Source organism: Bos indicus x Bos taurus, chromosome 6 (assembly GCF_003369695.1).
Source record: "Bos indicus x Bos taurus breed Angus x Brahman F1 hybrid chromosome 6, Bos_hybrid_MaternalHap_v2.0, whole genome shotgun sequence".
Taxonomy (NCBI): Eukaryota; Metazoa; Chordata; class Mammalia; order Artiodactyla; family Bovidae; genus Bos; species Bos indicus x Bos taurus.
In genome coordinates, this window is record NC_040081.1 from 26,883,162 (window position 1) to 26,899,240 (window position 16,079).

The 16,079-nt window shown below is 40.6% G+C and overlaps 1 protein-coding gene and 1 pseudogene across 1 annotated transcript in view; one reads left to right on the forward strand and one right to left on the reverse strand.

Moving 5' to 3' along the window:
• STPG2 (sperm tail PG-rich repeat containing 2) overlaps window positions 1–16,079 on the forward strand; it is a 626,162-nt gene that overhangs the window by 268,994 nt on the left and 341,089 nt on the right. The gene's annotated exons all lie outside the window — the stretch shown is intronic.
• LOC113894757 lies at window positions 9,021–9,821 on the reverse strand (annotated as a pseudogene).

Genomic DNA, 16,079 nt, shown 5'->3' on the forward strand with positions numbered 1-16,079 from the left:
TTCTCAATCCTTGTCTCCAGGCTATTTATCTGTAACTCCAATTTGTTTTCAAGGTTTTGGATCATTTTCACTATCATTATTCTGAATTCTTTATCAGGTAGATTCCCTATCTCTTCCTCTTTTGTTTGATTTAGTGACATTTATTCTGTTCCTTTACCTGCCGGGTATTTCTCTGCCTTTTCATCTTGTTTTTATTGCTGTGTTTGGGGCAGCCTTTCTGTATTCTGGCAGTTTTATGGTTTCTCTTTATTGTGGAGGTTCCTCCCTGTGGGTGGGGTTGGACAGATGGCTTGTCAAGGTTTCCTGGTTAGGGAAGCTTGTGTTGGTGTTCTGGGAGATGGAGCTGGATTTCTTCTCTCTGGAGTGCAATTAAGTGTCCAGTAATGAGTTACGAGATGTCAGTGGGTTTGGTGTGACTTTGGGCAGCCTGTATATTGAAGCTCAGGGCTATGTTCCTGTGTTGCTGGAGAATTTGCATGGTATGTCTTGCTCTGGAATTTGTTGGCCCTTGGGTGGTGCTTGGTTTCAGTGTAGGTATGGAGGTGTTTGATGAGCTCCTATTGATTAATGTTCCCTGGATTCAGAAGTTCTCAAATGTTCTCAGGATTTGGACTTAAGCCTCCTGCCTCTGGTTTTCAGTCTTATTCTTACAGTAGCCTCAAGACTTCTCCATCTATACAGCACTGATGATAAAACATCTAGGTTAATGATGAAAAGTTTCTCCACAGTAGGGACACCGAGAGAGGTACACAGAGTTACATGGAGAAGAGAAGATGGAGGAGGGAGCTAGAGGTGACCAGGAGGAGAAGAGGGGGAATCAAAATGCGAGAGAGCAAGCTAGCTAGTAATCACTTCCCTATGTCCTCTCCACAGTCTGGACCCCTCAGAGATGTTCACAGAGTTACACAGAGAAGAGAAGAGGGAGGAAGGAGACAGAGGTGGCCAGGAAGATAAAAGGGGGAATTGAAAGAGACAGATCCAGCCAGTAATCAGTTCCTAAAGTGTTCTCCACAACCCAGAACACACAAAGAGATTCACAGAGTTGGGTAGAGAAGAAAAGGGGGAGGGAGGAAATAGAGGCGGCCTGGTGGAGAAAGTCAAAAGGGGGAGAGAGCAATCAGGCCAGTGATCTCACTCCCAAGTAAAAATGGGTACTGAAGATTGGTTTCTTAAAGGTACAAAATTGATAACAAATACCAAAAAGCAAAGATTAAAAATCTAGAGTAGAGGTTAGATTCTCAAAAATACAGTATTAAAAAAGTCACAAAAATTATAAAATATATATATATATGAAGTTTGCTTTAAAAATAGGGTATTTTTTTGGCAAGGTAATAGTAGGTTATAAAAATGAAAATTAAAGGAGTAATAGGGGACTTAAAAATGCAAAAAATTTTTTTTCAAATAAAAAAATGATAATAGTAAAAATATATCTAGGACTTTCTCTGGAGCTGTTGTGGACAATGTGGGGTCAGTTCATTTTCAGATTGGTCCAGCTTGTACTTCTCAAGATGTATAGGCCCCTTCCTATGTAGTCGGTGCTAACTACAGAGTTTTAACCTATTGCACCTGTTACTTCCAAAGTAGTTCCCTCTGTTTATTTTAGCTTCTTCTCTTCAGTGTCTGATTTCCACCCTGACACGGGGGCGGTGGTGGTCACTTTTTTTAGGCTCACTTGTTCAGTCGTGCTGTGTGGAGGGAGGAACACTGCAAACAAATATCACTGGCGTGTGCTCACAGTGATTCAGCCACACTGGGTTTGCCCCTGCTCACAGTGTGTGTGCTGTCCCAGTCTACACTGCTCAGGCTCTAGGCTGCTCTGGCAGGAACTGTCTGATGCTGGCCCTGGGTTGCATGCACTTCCCAGGTCAAAGCCGCTCAGGTTCAGGTTCTTGGATACTCCACAAAGGTGCAGACTTGGTTGGGCCAGCGTTTTGTGCCTGTTCCAGGTCCGAGCAGCTCAGGTGACCAGGTGCTTGGCGACAACAGTTGCCCCCAGTTGAAGGCTGTGTCTTATCGCCTCCCCCATCCCAGCTGCTTGGTTTTCTGGGTGTACAACGGGCACGCATTCTCAGGTGTGCTGTGTGTCTCTTCTGGAGAGCTGATCTCTGGCTCTGACCCTCCCAGGGGAGGTCAACCATCCAGAATCCCAAGAAGTCTTGGTTAGCAATGAACTCTGCTAGCAGTTTGGTATAGGATGCCTCTGGGGCTGCGACTGCCCACTTCTGGCTCTGGCTGCCCTTGCCTGCCTGTCTCTGGAGGGGGTGGGCTGGTCCTCAGCCGGCTAGCTCTGCTCAGTCCTTTGTTCTGTGAGCGGGCCTGGTGGTGGCTTCAGTTCATTTCAGTTCAGTCGTTCAGTCATGCCCGACTCTTTGTGACCCCATGAATTGCAGCACACCAGGCCTCCCTGTCCGTCACCAGCTCCCAGAGTTTACCCAAACTCATGTCCATTGAGTTGGTGATGCCATCAAACCATCTCATCCTCTGTCATCCCCTTCTCCTGCCCCCAATCCCTCCCAGTATAAGGGTCTTTTTCAGTGAGTCAACTCTTCACATGAGGTGGGCAAAGTATTGGAGTTTCAGCTTCAGCATCAGTCCTTCCAAAGAACACCCAGGACTGATCTCCTTTAAGATGGACTGATTGGATCTCCTTGCAGTCCAAGGGCCTCTCCACACACCACAGTTCAAAAGCATCAATTCTTCAGCCCTCAGCTTTCATCACAGTCCAACTCTCACATCCACACATGACCACTGGAAAAACCATAGCCTTGACTAGACGAATCTTTGTTGGCAAAGTAATGTGTCAGCTTTTTAATATGCTGTCTAGGTTGGTCATAACTTTCCTTCCAAGGAGTAAGCGTCTTTTATTTTCATGGCTGCAATCACCATCTGTAGTGATTTTGGAGCCCCCCAAAATAAAGTCTGACATTGTTTCCACTGTTTCCCCATCTGTTTGCCATGAAGTAATGGGACCAGATGCCATGATCTTCGTTTTCTGAGTGTTGAGCTTTAACCCAACTTTTTCACTCTCCCCTTTCACTTTCATCAAGAAGCTTTTTAGTTCCTCTTCACTTTCTGCCATAAGGGTGGTATCACCTGCATATCTCAGGTTATTGATATTTCTCCTGGCAATCTTGATTCCAGCTTGTGCTTCTTCTAGCCCAGGGTTTCTCATGATGTACTCTGCATAGAAGTTAACTAAGCAGGGTGACAATATACAGCCTTGACAAACTCCTTTTCCTATTTGGAACCAGTCTGTTGTTCCATGTCCAGTTCTAACTGTTGCTTCCTGACCTGCATACAGATTTCTCAAGAGACATGTCAGGTGGTCTGGTATTCCCATCTCTTTCAGAATTGTCCACAATTTATTGTGATCCACACAGTCAAAGGCTTTGGCATAGTCAATAAAGCAGAAATAGATGTTTTTCTGGAACTCTCTTGTTTTTTCCATGATCCAGCGGATGTTGGCAATTTGATCTCTGGTTCCTCTGCCTTTTCTAAATCCAGCTTGAACATCTGGAAGTTCGCGGTTCACGTATCGCTGAAGCCTGGCTTAGAGAATTTTGAGCTTTACTTTACTAGCATGTGAGATGAGTGCAATTGTGCGGTAGTTTCAACATTCTTTGGCATTGCCTTTCTTTGGGATTGGAATGAAAACTGACCTTCCCAGTCCTGTGGCCAGTGCTGAGTTTTCCAAATTCGCTGGCATATTGAGTGCAGCACTTTCACAGCATCATCTTTCAGGATTTTAAAGAGCTCAACTGGAATTCCATCACCTCCATTAGCTTTGTTCATAGTGATGCTTTCTAAGGCCCACTTGACATTCCAGGATGTCTGGCTCTAGGTGAGTGATCACACCATCATGATTATCTGGGTCATGAAGATCTTTTTTGTACAGTTCTTCTGTGTATTCTTGCCACCTCTTCTTAATATCTTCTGCTTCTATTAGGCCCATACCATCAAGCCCATCTGAAATGTTCCTTTGGTATCTCTAATTTTCTTGAAGAGATCTCTAGTCTTTCCCATTCTGTTGTTTTCCTCTATTTCTTTGCATTGATCGCTGAGGAAGGCTTTCTTGTCTCTCCTTGCTATCCTTCGGAACTCTGCATTCAAATGGGAATATCTTTCCTTTTCTCCTTTGTGTTTCACTTCTCTTCTTTTCACAGCTATTTGTAAGGCCTCCTCAGACAACCATTTTGCTTTTTTGCATTTCTTTTCCATGGGGATGGTCTTGATCCCTGTCTCCTGTACAATGTCATGAACCTCTGTGCATAGTTCATCAGGCACTCTGTCTATCAGATCTAGTCCCTTAATTCTCTTTCTCACTTCCACTGTGTTAGGGCTTTTCACGGAATAGCTATATCACAGTCTGGGTTGCTATCTCAAGTTAAAACCCTCAGATTTCCCTTGGGGCATTCATGCTTGGTCCTTACCCTCAGCAATGCAGCCCGCGCCTCCCTGTCCACCCCCCCGCTTGCTAGTAGGGATGCAAGCATCTGGGCTGCTGCTCTGCTGGGAGTTGCTGTTAGGCACGTAATCTGTGGGTTTTAATTATTTATTTATTTTTCCTCCTGATTATTTTGCCCTCTGAGATTCCAGGGCTCGCCACAGACCCGCCAGAGAGAGTGTTTCCTGGTGTTTGGAAACGTCTCTCTTTTTTAAGCCTCCCTTCCGAGGGCGTATCTGTCCCTACATCTTTTGTCTCTCTTTTTATCTTTTATATTTTGTCCTACCTCCTTTCAAACACAATGGGCTGCCTTCTGGGTGCCTGATGTCCTCTGCCATTATTCAGAAGTTGTTTTGTGGAATTTGCTCAGGATTCAAATGTTCTTTTGATGAATTTGTGGGGGAGAAAGTGGTCTTCCTTCCTATTCCTCCGCCATCTTAGGACTGCCTCCCAAATAGTCTTCTTAAGGTATATTATTTTTTATGATGTCTTGTGGGTCTAAACATTATACATTAGTAGTGTGTTTGTTTTTTATTGCTGTATATAATAAATTATCACAAACTCAGTGCCTTAAACCAAACCCCTGTATTAGCCCACAGTTCTGTTGGTCAGAAGTCTGGACATCTCATTGAGGTTATATGGTTAACCTCTCAAAAAGGTTAAAAAATCAGTGTTGGTGAAACTAGACTCTTACTTGAAGGTTCCAGGGAAATATCTGTCCCCACATTCATTCAAGCTGTTGACTGAATTAAGGTCTTCATGGTTTTAGGATTGGGGTCCCTGTTTCTTTGCTACAGTCAACCAGTGGGCTACTCTGAGCTCTGGTTGAATGCAACCTGCCTGCATGCCTTGGCACATGGCTTCCTCTATCCTTAAGCTAGGAGAGGCATATCAAAATCTTACTGTGCTTCAGATATTTGACTGCCTCATCTGCCACTAGGTAGAGAAAACTCTACTTTTAAAGGACTCACCTAATTGGGTCAGGTTCATCCAATAATCCAGAGAAGGCAGTGGCACCCCACTCTAGTACTCTTGCCTGGAAAATCCAATGGACGGAGGAGCCTGGTGGGCTGCAGTCCATGGGGTTGCGATGAGTTGGACATGACTGAGTGACTTCACTTTCACTTTTCACTTTTGTGCATTGGAGAAGGAAATGGCAACCCACTCCAGTGTTCTTGCCTGGAGAATCCCAGGGACGGGGGAGCCTGGTGGGCTGCCGTCTCTGGGGTCGCACAGAGCCAGACACGACTGAAGTGACTTAGCAGCAGCAGCAGCATCCAATAATCTCCATATTTTAAGATCAGTTGTTGTTTAGTTTCTAAGTTGTGTCTAACTCTTTGTGACCCCGTGGACTGTAGCTGTCCAGGCCCCTCGGTCCATGGGATTTTCCAGGCAAGAACACTAGAGTAGGTTGCCATTTCCTTCTCTAGGGGATCTTCCCGGCCCATGGATTGAACCCACATTGCCTGCATTGGCAAGCAGATTCTTTACCACTGATCCACTAGGGAAGATCCATTGACTGATACTTCAGTTACATCAACAAAAATTCCTTCATAGTAGTTGACAGATTAGTGTTTGTTTCGTTAACCAGGAGATAGGAATCTTGGAATGATATATTTAAAATTCTGCTTATCAGAATTCGCTTACTCAATATAGTGAACACATTCCTCAATTTTTCCTTCTTTTGATGTCATTATATCTCTAATTTATTTGTATATAGGACTTGAGTTTTCTCCATTAGTGCTGGTTAAGACATTTTAGTTATTTGATTTTTGTGTTTTTTCCCTTCCATATTTCACTTGGGTTTTAAATTTTAAATATTGACAGTGATTGTTCAGCACTTGAAAATTATCATTCAATTGTATTTTAGCTTCCATTGTTTCTGTATAGAATTCAGAATCACCTAAATATTGTCCATCTAACTATTGCTTCCTTGAAGATAATGTATATTTGTTCTCAAGATAGTTTAAATATGTTTCTTTTTCTTCGGTTTATAACAGTTTTACTATGATGAACCTAGGTATGATTTTCTATATATTTATCCTGATACATATATACACTGTTTTTTGAGTTTATGCCTTGATGTCTCCCCCCGCCCCAAATTTGGAAAGTTCTGTCAAACAAACAAATATATTTTTTGCTTCCAGGAGTTTAAAGGCAGAAATGGAAAATAGGTAGAAGAAAATATTAAAAATGTATAAACAAATTTATAGATTATTTTTAAGTGAGCTGTAAATATATTGAACAAATTAATGTTATCTGATCATCTTAACCATTTTAAGTGTATAGTTCTGTGGTATTAAATACATCCATTTCTTCAACCATTATTGCCATCCATCTTCAGAACTCTTTCCATCTTTTAAAACTGAAACTCTGTAGTCATTAAACAATTACTCCCATTGTCCCTCCCACAGCATCTACAAATCTGAGACTTGAGGGGAAATGGATGTCTTCCGCAGTATATACTATGGGCATGTGAATCTTAAAGAAGAAAGAAAAAAGAAACAAATCTGGGGGTTTGAATATGAGCTCCATCTGTTGTAATTTTACTTCTGAGTAGGACTTCCCTGGTGGCTGAGACGGAAAAGCATCTGCCTACAATGCAGGAGACCTGGGTTCGATCCCTGGGTTGGGAAGATTCTCTAGAGAAGGAAATGGCCACCCACTCCAGTACTCTTGCTGGAAAATCCTATGGATGGAGGAGGGTGGTAGGTTACAGACCATGGGTTCACAAAGAATAGGACACGACTGAGCAATTTCACTTCACTTCAGTACCAGCTATATCACTGGCCAGATTATAACCCTGGGTTCCTGTCTAGCTTACATGTTCATCACAGCTTGTGTTGTCTTGTTGGTTGAAAGAAATCAGAATGCACCAGACACAAGTTATACTAGTCCTTGAAAAACCCTTGCAAAATGAAAAGAATGTTCTGAGAATAATGTGATATTAGCATTAGGGTTGGGGAGAAGTGTAAGAGTACAGGATATTGAATAAAGTGCATTTTCTTGATTTGAAGATGCCATAGAGTGTCCAGCACAGTCAATAAGCAAACTCACATCATGAGATTTTGTGAAAATGAGTGTGAATAGAATTTCGTACAGTGTTTTGGAAAAGAGAAAAATACAATTTATACACAATGTCTAAACATTAGAATACTTTCTAGTTCTCAACAGCAACATTAGAAACTATAAGACTGTGCACAATGCCTTTCAAATGCCCAGAGAAAATAATTTCCAATCCAGAATTCTCTTCTCACCCACAGGATCAATCTAGCATGAAGGTTAAAAAAAAGGAGGTTTTCAGATACATAAGTTCTCACCAAATTTATCTTCCCTAAACACTTTTTCAACAAATTAGCAGAGTATGTGTACCCCCAGGCAAGGGTGCCATGAATTCAGAAGACACAAGATCCAGGATTCAATACAGAAAAAGGACAAAGGAGTTCCTAGGATATTGCTACAGATAAATCCTAGAAGGCAGCCAAGCATCAGACCTTAGCAGAAGGGCAAAACAAGAGTAGTGTCTCCAGGAATAAAATGAATATTATAAGTTACCTGTTATGCTTGACTATAGAAGAGTTATAGATGATATTTTATATTATCAATAGGGTCTATAGGCATGCTAGGAGCTTCCCTGGTGGCTCAGATGATAAAGAATCTTGCAATGTGGGAGGCCTGGGTTCGATCCCTGGGTTGGGAATATCCCCTGGAGGAGGGCATGGCAACCCACTCCAGTATTCTTGCCTGGAGAATCCCCACAGACTGAGGAGCCTGGTGGGCTGTGGTCCATGGAGTTGCAAAGAGTCAGACATGACTGAGTGACTAAGCACTGCACAGCATAGGCATGCTAAATACATGGAAAAGCAAAGAAGAAAGAAAAGTTCTCGAAGAACTTAAAATGGACCAGGAAAGACAGTGAAATGAGTGGCACAGCTATGAACAATATTTGTGTATTCATAATATGAAAACTAAATATCAGTTTTAAGTGGGTCTACCGATTATATCTAATTATTACAACATTTTGGTCAGAAATTATGATTTTCAAGTTTTAATTTAACATGTTGAAAAGAGTCTGTCATGTTCGACTCTTTGAGACTCCATGGACTATACAGTCCATGGAATTCTCCAGGCCAGAATACTGAGTGGGTAGCTTTTCCCTTTTCCAGGGGATCTTCCTAAAACAGGAATCAAACCCAGGTCTCCTGCCTTGCAGGTGGATTCTTTACCAGCTGAGCTACTAAGGAAGCCCAATTTAACACATTAGTGGTGGTGGTGGTGGTGGCGGCGGTTTAGTTGATAAGTTGTGTCTAACTCTTGTGACCCCGTGGACAGAGGAGCCTGACAGGTTACAGTCCATGGGATTCTCCAGGCAAGAATACTGGAGTGGGTTGCCATTTCTTTCTCCAAGGGATCTTCCCAACCCAGGAATCAAACCCCGGTCTCCTGAATTGTAGGCAGATTCTTTACCAACTGAGCTACAAGAGAAGTTCTGCATGTAATGATAGGCAAATTGGCAGCTATAATTCAGGGTCTGCAGAGGTGAAAAAATCCCGATACAAGTGTCTCCCTCCAAAGGTCAGGGTCCCTGGTGCTTGCCCACTTCCAGATCCGGACCAGACAAACTCAGCTCTGGGGCAGATTTCTCCTTTAGCACTAAGAGGATCTGGCTTGCAGGCATAATGTCTGAGGAGCGCTTTCTAACGCCCGTCTCAGCAGCGTCCCTTTCATCCCCGAGGTCAGCTCTGGACTCTTGCTGCTTCAACAAGATGCTGCCTTCCTTCTCCAAAGCTTGGAGGTAAAGTTCCACGAGCTGTCTGGACTGACGGGCTTCCTCTTTCTGGTCAAGCACCTGCTGGAGGGTGTTCTGGAGCCCCTGGACTACCACATGATTTTGGCCGAGTTCCTGAGGCAGCTCCGAACATGGGTCATCAGTGAGCATCTGGAGCTCCTCCTTGGACATCAGGATGATGCTGGATAGGTCTTCCTTCAGCTGCCTGGCCACGTTCTTCCACTTCAGCCCTGCCCCGCTGTCTGTTTCATCTCTGTGGAAGGACTCTTGGGTTATCCAAGCTGTACCTCCATCTGAATTGTGTGTCCACTTCTCATTCCCAGCCAATGCCACAAACTTAGTATTGGCAGGAAGACACAGGAAGTAATCATAGTCATCCACTATGGTGCCATCCTCTTCCAGGACCAGGGTGACTGGCGCCTGGGACTTATCGATGGCCAGAATGTCAGAAGCCTTGTTCCTCAGCTCCTCGAGGCATGAGGCTGCCATGCCGTGCTGTTCGCGGCTGTTGTTGCAGCGCAGCAGACACTGCTTTAGAGCCCAGATCTCGCCGGGTTCTGGAGCTGCAGGGCTGCTGGCCACCTCCATTTTCTTCAGGGTGGGACCAGACTGACACGGAGAAGTCAGGTAGTCTGGGGCGCTGGAGTCTTCCTCAACTCCACCCCTCACGGCATGCTGGGAAATGGAGCTGAGCAACCAGGGAAGCCCAATTTAACACCTTAGGTTCAGATAATCCTGTTCCTAAAGCTTAATCATTTCCATGCAGTAGAGTACTACAGTTGAATACATGAAAAATATGTTTTAGTCAGATATAATATTCTTTTCAAGCAAGCCGTGTTGAATTTTTGGAGCAGATCCTTTTCAGAAATGCTACACTGTTCTAAAATTAAATTAAAATTCAAACACTTGGAACATAGAAATTAACTCAATTTATATTAGAAGATATAATAAAAGATTTTACATAGTTCAGTGTAGGATAATTGTTATATAAAGTGTATCTAGATGATTCTGCAAATTTATTTAAACTCAATACTGTATGATATGATAGTTTTATATGGTAGCTTTCCAGAAAGCTCATATTATCCAATTTGCTATAATTGTTGGAACTGCATTTCAATTAAACACTTAGCAATTTCCTTGTTCTTTTTGAAATATTTTGAAACCCATTAGTGTGTCAGTGACTTGGCATTGCTCTCTAATTGCAATAGATTTCGAGTGATAAAAATTGATTTTTTTGTAGCGTACTTTGTAGAGTCAGCATTGGTTACCTGAATATGTTACGATTCTCTTAAAATATTATTTGATGTTGCTAGAAGGTTTCATTGTCTGAATTCAAGATTATATATGCAGATTATTCTTCACTGCAGAGTGATTTGTATTTTGAGGAAATGTAATGAAATGTGAAATCCTAGGAAATATTAGGATATTGAAAACATATTTTAAAAGCCTCTTTACATATAAAGCTAAATTTTCCCATCATAGCTTCAGTGTATCTGTTAGCATTTTAGGGATCATAGATGTAATTTTTGTTATAAGTATATTACTATTACAAAGCAATAACAGAAATATTAAATTTATAATTTCAGAGGACAAACATTTATCTGATTATAATCAGTAACTTCCACGCCATGTACTTTTTATAATAAAAACATTTATTAAAACATTATAGAAAGTACAAAATCATTACTTTATATCTCAAAGGTTTTTTATAAACACCCATATAACCATTATCAAATGAAGAAACAGAACATTACAAGCATCCTTAACCCCCTACTTCTTTTGCCCCAAAGTAGCCACTGTTCTGGTTTTTGACACCATTGGTTTATTTTCACTGTTTCAACTTTTATAAAAATTGAATATGGTGGGTTCTGTTTTGTGTCTGGCTTCTTTCTCTCAACCTCTTAATTTGTAGGCTGTCATCTATGTTGCTGCAAGTAGCAGTAATTAGTTCATTTTCAATATAATATATCACACTTTCTTTATCCATTTGACTACTGATGGAAATTTAGGTTGTTTCTAGTTTAGTGCTTTTATGAATAGTGTTGAAGTTGTTGTTGTTCAGTCACTTAGCCATGTCCAACTCTTTGTGACCCATGGACTGGAGCAGTCCAGGCTTCTCTGTCCTTTGTCATCTCCCAGAGCTTGCTTAATCTCATGTCCATTGAGTTGGTGATGCCTTCCAACCATCTCATCCTCTGTCGTCCCCTCCTCCTCCTGCCTTCAGTCTTTCCCAGCATCAGGGTCTTTTTCAGTGAGTCATCTCTTTGCATCAGGTGGCCAAAGTACTAGAACTTCAGCTTCAGCATCAGTCCTTCCAGTGAATATTCAGGACTGATTTCCTTTAGGATGGATGGGTTGGATCTCCTTGCAGTCCAAGGGACTCTCAAAAGTCTTCTACAGTATCACAGTTCAAGAGCATCAATTCTTTGGTGCTCAGCCTTCTTTAAGGTCCAACTCTCACATCCATACATGACTACTGGAAAAACCATAGCATCATTTTTTTTTCTCATTTTAGCCATTAGTCTTTAGGAGTATTACATCGAGTCTTTAATACACATTTTCCTGATGGCTAATGAAGCTTAATCTGGAGAAGGAAACAGCAATCCACTCCAGTATTCTTGCCTGGAAAATCCCATGGACAGAGGAGCATGGTGGGCTACAGTTCAAGTGTTCACAAAGAATCAGCTATGACTTAGTGACTGAACACCACCACCAGTGAAGTTTAATACCTTTGCATATATTTTTTGACTATTTAGATACTCTGTTGTAAACTGCCTTTTAATATAACTTGTATATTTATCTTTTAATTATTGAGTTTTAGTAGTGTTTGGTATATTAGATATATTTTATAGTTATACATAATGTAAATAAATCTATGATTACACTTTCACGTTCTTAATGATTTGTATTGATGGATCTAACTTTTTCATTTTGATATCAAATTTATTATTTTCCCTACAGTTACTGCTTTTAGCATCCTATTTAAGAATTCATTCCTTATCATAGTTCTTAAATAATTTTTATAGAAGTTTTATTGTTTTGCTTTTCACAATTATTATCCTAGAGATCTCTGAGACTATCTTAATTTCTTCTCATTATTTTTTCTTTATACTGCTCTTCAGCAGTTATTTCCACCATTCTATCTTCCAGGTCACTTGTCTGTTCTGCCTCAATTATTCTCCTATTGATTCCTTCTAGAGTATTTTTAATTTCAGTAATTGTGTTGTCATTGTTTATTCTTTATTTCTTCTAGGTCTTTGTAAAATGTGTTAAAAGTTTCTTGTATTTTCTTCATTCTGTTTTTGAGATTTTGCATCATCTTTACTACATTGCTCTGAATTCTTTTTCAGATAGTTTGTCTATTTTCTCTTTGTTTACTTGGTTTTTTGGATTTTTGCCTTGTTCCTTCACCTGCATGGTATTTCCCTGTCTTTCATTTTGTCTAACTCGCTGGGTTTGAGGTCTCCTTTCCCCAGGATGTAGGGTTGTACTTCTTGCTTTTGGTCTCTGCGCTGGTGTGTTGTATAGGCTTTGTGTTGGGAGCGACTTCGGCTTGCATTCTGGTGGGAGGAGGTGAGTTCTTTTCCTCTGATGGATAGGGTCATGTGAGATGGTGTGTTTTGTGGTGTCTGTGCAGCCTGTCTGCTGCTGATTGCATTTGTGTCCCTGTGTCACTTGTGCTTGCGTGAGGCATCCAGCACTGGGTGCTGCAGGCAGATGGGTGGTGCCAGATCTTGGATTTGGATGGAGGCATTCATGGGAGTTCTCACTAATACCCCTTGGCGTCAAGAGTTCTCTGACTGTCTAGTGTCCTGGACTTGGTGCTGCCACTGCTCTTTACAGTTCAGCTCAGTTCAGTCACTCAGTCGTGTCCTACTCTTTATCTATGATATTATTTAAGTGGATGCTGCACATATATTTATGGATGAGATTACCCTGTAATGGGCTTCCCTAGTAGCTCAGCTGGTAAAGAATCCGCCTGTAATGGAGAAGATCTAGATTTGATCCTTGGGTTGGGAAGATCCCCTGGAGAAGGGAATGGACACCCACTCCAGTATTCTTGCCTGGAGAATTTCATGGACAGAGGAGCCTGGAAATCTATAGTCCATGGGGTTGCAAAGGATCAGACATGAGTGAGAGACATTCACTTCACTTACCCTGTAATATTCTTGAACTTGTTCTTATTAGTCTTTGTTAACAGACTTTAATCAGCTATTGCTCTATCTGTAAACAATTTTGAAATCTCAGTGGCTTAGACAGTAGTTTAAGCTATTATGCTACTTCTCTCTGCTTATAGTGTTTTCAGTATCATTCAGTTTTAAATATATCCTAATTTACCTTATAATATCTTCTTAGACCTATAAGTTTTTAAAAATTCTGTTTAAGTTTCATAAATGTTTATAGCCTTATTAAAATTTGTACAGTTTTTTGGTGATTGAGTTTTAAATTTTGTAGTCTAGAAATTTGATCTATCTGTTGCTCATTTTTGGAAATCTCTTGAGGTTTGATTTAAAGCTGAATACTTACTGTTTTTATAAATATTCCATTAACACTTAAAAATATGTATTTGCCAGTAGTTGTATGTAATGCTCTACCAATATCAGCTAGATTAATTAGCTTATTAATGAAATTTTCATGTCTTTTTTATCTTGCTTAATGTATTAATTACTTTGAGTAGTGTGTCAAAAATTCCCACTGTAGTGATATATTTTATAATTACTCCTCATGGTCTGTTCAATTTTTATGTAATAATTTTTGAATCAATACTGTTATGTGTCCACCAATTATAGCTGTCGGTTAAACTGAACCATTTATCATGCTATAATGACCCTCTTAACTTGTGTGTTTCAGGTATAGCAGCCATTTTTTTTTTTGGTTAGAATTTATCTGGTATATCATTCTTCATTCTTCTACTTTCAACTGTTTTCTGACCATATGCTTTTATTTGTTGCCTTTTGTTGCTAACATATTCAGGAACTAGGTGGATTTTATGTTTATAACCGGATTGCAAAATCTGTATTTTCTGTTGTTTTCAATTTTCTGTATTTCTTTGTTTTTTTTCTTTTTTTGGGAAATGATTCAGGGCCTTCACACTGTCTTCTACCCCTGAGCCTACTTCATCTGTTTGCTTTACTGGTGTGCAAGCTATTCTTACATTTTTATAAAATACCTTTGGTGTTGCTACACACACATTTACTTAATAAAATTTATATTTCATCAAGATCTTTGCTCTCCCAAACAATGCTTTAGCTTTCTTTACTTTTGTTTAACCTTACATATTATCTTATGCAATAAATTGCTGTTTAGATTCACCATTAATTATTATTTTCTTTAGTTTTTTTTTTTACATTTCAGACATTCCTTCTACCATCACTTTTCTTCTTCTTCAAGTGTATCATTTAGAAACCCCTTTAGTGATAAATGCTGTGATAAGAGCACTTTAGTGGTAAATACTTTCATTTATTCATTCAAACTAGTTCATATTGTGTGCTGGGCATAAAGTAATATATGCAAAAATCTCTGCTCTCATGGAACTAAGATTCTAGGAAGGGAGACAGGCAATAAGGAAGATAAAACATAAAACATGTTGTATGTAGTATGTTACATTGTGTAGCAGTATAATAAAGCAGAAAAATGTGATATGAAATTTTAGATAGGAGGGTCAAGGAACTTTTGAATCAGACCAAAAGAACTAAGAGAATATGAAGGTATATAATGAAAAAACACTGCAGACACAGGGAACAGATTTTGCAAGAGAGACTAGCAAGTTCAAGGTACATGAGAGAAACAAGTAAGGCTCTAAGAGAAAGAATGATTTGCAGATTAGTATATGTGCCCAGAGATGTAGTGTACATCTTGATGACACTTTTCTCTGTAGGTCATGCTTCACAGTGAGATGGAAGGTTCTTAGAGGGTTCTGAAATGATAGTTGATATGATCTGTTTTAGCAGGTTCACTTTGTACATTATAGACTGGGGAACAGCAGATGTAGAATCAATAGGTTATTGTGATATCAGTGAGAGAAAATGGTAGCTTGGTGCAGAGTATTGACAATGAAGGTGGCAAGAAGTCAAGGCATTTTTTGAAGGTAAAGCTAGCTGATGGACTGTGGCATCCTGATGTAGGATGTGAGACAAGGGAGAAGCCAAGGATGACTTAAGAGATTTAGGTCCAAACAACTGTCAGGAGATTTGCCATTACCGAGATGAAAGCTTTCCCCAGGCGGTGCTAGCGGTAAAGAACCCAAGCCAGTGCAGGAGACATAGGAGACGCAGGTTTGATCCCTGGGTCAGGAAGATCCCCTGGAGAAGGAAATGGCAACCCACTCCAGTACTCTTGCCTGGAGAATCCCATGGACAGAGGAGCCTATCGTCCTGGTGGGCTATAGTCCATGGGGTTGCAAAGAGTCGGACACGACTGAAAGCGACTTAGCACAAGTAGCACAACTAGCACTAGCACTGAGATGAAAACAAATAGAAGAGATGATGATTTGGGAAAGATTGTTAGCAGCTTAATTTGAAACAAATTAACTTTAAAAAATATATAAAAAATCTTTGTCGTTGTTGTTCAGTTACTAAGTCATGCCCCGTTCTTTGTGACCTCATGGAATGCAGCACGCCAGACTTCCGTGTCCTTCACTATCTCCCAGAGTTTGCTCATGCTGATGTCCATTGAGTTGATGATGCCATGTAACCATCTCATCTTCTGTCATTTCCTTCTACTCCCACCCACAATAAATCCCAGCATCAGGTTCTTTTCCAATGACTCTGCTCTTCAGATCAGGTGGCCAAAGTATTGGCCAGCTTCAGCTTCACCATCAGTCCTTCCATTGAATATTCAGGACTG